Consider the following 4,009-nt stretch of genomic DNA (forward strand, 5'->3'; position numbering starts at 1 on the left):
AGACAACGATAACATTTCAGCCCTCATTTCATCTTAATTACGCATAAATTTCATCTCTGACGCGGCAACAATAATAAATATCAACTCTTTATGGCTAAGATCAAATGTCATAATTCTACAATACTGATAAGGCTGGTATAAACTATAGGGTTACTCGTCGCTTTGAACCTGAATTTATAAAGCTTTCAAATTCACCATTAAAACACAATTGGTATACACTTTAAGATAAACGCCTTTTTATCGATTCAATTCTACTGATTGAGACACTAGACATCCCAAAATGTTACAACCGATTTTATAGTAATAGACGCTAACATACACATATACAAAGGGAAGTAACCTCTGTGTTGAGCGTGTAAAAACATTTGGACTGGTTGATGGTCTAGTTACAATTCAGCATTTCGTCGTTCGACAGAAAAAACTAAGGACCTTGATTTTGGTACATTCCATGTCTAAGGTCTAACACGTCGAACTCAGCAACAAGAACAGGGTACGCAACCATCGTGATCTTGTACCAGGCTAACAGATACATGCTGAACTACATACAACCTCGAACCTGATAAGCTATATACAAGGTTTTAAACACAACTTTGGATTCGAAAACAGTGTTAAATACTGATAACAATCATTGATCATCACAATCAAATGATCAAGTAAAGTCAATATTTGTTTATTGTCGCATTCTATAATATTTGAAACATAAGCTATGTATTGCTTTTTACCGACATGATCATTTAATAAATAACAAAAGGATTTATCTAAAAGAAAAAATGCAAAAAAAAACAGTATATTTATATTAAGGTAGTGGGGTACGTTGCTCAACCAATTTTCGACGTTAAAAATAAATATTTTCTAAATGTACTTAAAATTGGTCAGCATAAAGTGCTAAGCTTCCTTTAATCATTTATGCGAAATAAAATACCTTTCCGATGAAGGTTAGTGCAAAAACCGGCTATCTTATATGGCACCGTAATTTCTTTAATTTCATGGTAAATTGCGTCATCAAATATTTAAATCTCATCGAAAAAAACATGTAAATTGCTATAAATATAAAATGAAACAAGCATAATACGTTTTCATTTTCATATTTGCACACACAAGAAAGATAAATTAGAAATATCAGAAAAACTCGCATTTTTAATATTCATTTTCTTCGTTTTTTAACGTACCCTTGCTGTCTTCAACGTCAAAATAAGTGTTTAAGATGACGGCGGTCCCCATGGCTATTTTTTGATATGTTATAGCCAAATGTTCAAACTTTCAAAATGTAAAATAAAAAATGGAGATTTTCGGGCTAATTTTTGCAATATTAACCGTCACAATATAAACAACACGTAATTTCAAAGTAAACGACTTTATGTTCCGTTGAACGTCGACGTCATTGGTTATAATGAACTAACTAGCATATTTAATCACGTTAAACGTCCATATACTGACTACTACTACTACTAATAATAATAATAATGATAATAATTATAATGCTAATAATAATAATGCTAAAAATAATGCCAATAATACTAATTATGCTAATAATAATAATAATGCTAATAATAATGCTAATAATGTTAATAATAATGCTAATAATGCTAATAATAATAATAATAATAATAATAATAATAATAATAATAATAATAATAATAATAATAATAATGATAATAATAATAGAAATAATATTGATAATAATGCTTATAATAATGCTTATAATAATGCTAATAATAATGCTAATAATGCTAATAATAATGCTAATAATGCTAATAATAATGCTAATAATAATAATATTAATAATAATAATAATAATAACAATAATAATAATAATAATAATAATAATAATAATAATAATAATAATAATAATAATAATAATAATGATAATAATAATAATAATAATAATAATAATAATAATAATAATAATACTTGTTAAGAAAATATTTATGTATCACAGTTGTTTTGTTTTTTAACAAGATTTCACATATAAAACTCTGAAAAATAAGATGATAAAGCAGCGATTGGTTTTGCCGATTTAATTAATCTGTTTTTTAGCACTACAGATAGTCCATCGCACCCAGAACGGTGGTACGCTGTTTGGAGTAATTTCCCGTGTAGTCCAGTACCGGCCAATACTTTTGCTGCGGTTTTTGTTAATGCCTTTGCAATGATATAAATATCATATGTCCGCAGGTAGTTCTTTTCATTTTTAAGCCTGCTAAGGTTATATTGAGCTTCTTGTAATGGCGTTATCTGCAGCTTCTGTGGTAAGGCGTCAACTGTTTGAAGCAGGGCTCCGAGCGCGGCAACATCAGCTTCCGCGGTGTGAGCATTGAAGTCAATTTTCAATACGTTTTGCACGATAGCAGATAACTTTTCTTCTGATTGCATTTTTGCAAAATCTACAATTTTTTTAGCAACGCCAAAGCTCAAACATTTCTTTGAAGATTTGCCGACAATTGTCACGTGCCCTGATGAAAAGAAGAATATATGCATTAAAGACGTTTACAGAAGTGTATGAATTCAATAATTCGATTCATCAAAATATATTTAAGAATGAATTTGTACTTATACAAATATTTTGCAAAGTATCAAAATATGGACACTCAAGATGATCTAACTTTTCGGTTTACATCTTTATATTTATGGGGGACAGACATGCATGTGCATTACACGGCAGGGGCGGTTCCTTGATTCGACGTTAGAGGGGGCGTAAGTTAGGAAGCGTAAACTTTCTACTTGTGTCTCTCCATCAGAAGCGAAAAAAATGGTTTAAAGATTTAGCTGGAGTGGATACGTCCCTGAAATTATTTTACAATATCTAGTCCGAAATACTGCATTTTGGGCGTACTGTTACTTTGTTCCTTCGATATATTCTATATATTGTAATATAAGTAAACTCGGACCATTGGGGTGTCCTCCCCCCCCCCCCCGGGATATGCTAGTGCAGGGTGTTTTCCATAACTCATTTTGAAGAGCACACTGCGCTTGTTGCAAGCTTTCAAAATGAAATGTAACTGGAATCATATTTACCGGACAAGCTGTTGTTACTGTGATCAGTTCCTCGTTTCTGCCAGCCGCCATCCGCCGAAACCTCTACCCACTGTTCATCTGTTTCCCTACAATTCAATTATTTTCAACATTTAAGTACAATAAGAAAGATACTATAGAAGCATTTCCTTGTATAACTAAGCTTCTAGTTCAATTATATCCGTCATTGGAATGCGTTTACTTGAATTAGGTACAGTTATGTTTTATACCATAACTTTATAATAGTTCATATGTAATGTATGACTAGTTACTCAGAATTTCGAATTTCTTCTTCCACTGCACGTGAACATGACTGGGCGGCAACTGCCTCAATACTCTGGCCGATTTCACGCTCCCTGTTCTTGAGTGTCTTCTTATTAACAAGGGGGAGGTTCATGTAGGCAAGAATATTATTCATTTGTTGTTCCCCAACGCCTGCGTTGATCATGGCTGAAAGAATCGAAGCATTTCAAAACATATATACAACCTATTTGGCGTAAATTAGGGATTTTTGAGAGGTAACATTCATTAAAATAATAGTAATATTTATGCATACTGAAAACTGCAGCAAACTATTACTCAGCCTTATATTTGTAATTTTCGAAAGAAATATTTACCTGCAGCTAACTTTGTATTTACATCAAAGCATCGAGTCCCGGTTTTGTGCTCACTAGCCTTGTGTCGTTTTCCAGTCGGCACTGTGTTGTCAGCCAGACATGACATGCATTTTATATGAAGAATACTCCCAAGACCGTATTTAGTTTCTGATGTTATGTTCGTAAGCGACAACTGTCCCGCGCACTTGCAGCATTTTTTCAAGCCGTCTATTAAAATCTTTAATTCAACAACTCGTCTTCCTTCCAAGTTACACTCGCCTATCTTACGAATCTGTACGAGGTTCTGCATCCGTTTCTTAGTGTTTTCTTTAGTAAACTTTCCATTTTTCTTGCGAATAATCATGTCTTCTGCTTAGTTGCATCGATCTTCTGCATTTGTA

Source organism: Mya arenaria, chromosome 6 (assembly GCF_026914265.1).
Source record: "Mya arenaria isolate MELC-2E11 chromosome 6, ASM2691426v1".
Classification (NCBI taxonomy): domain Eukaryota; kingdom Metazoa; phylum Mollusca; class Bivalvia; order Myida; family Myidae; genus Mya; species Mya arenaria.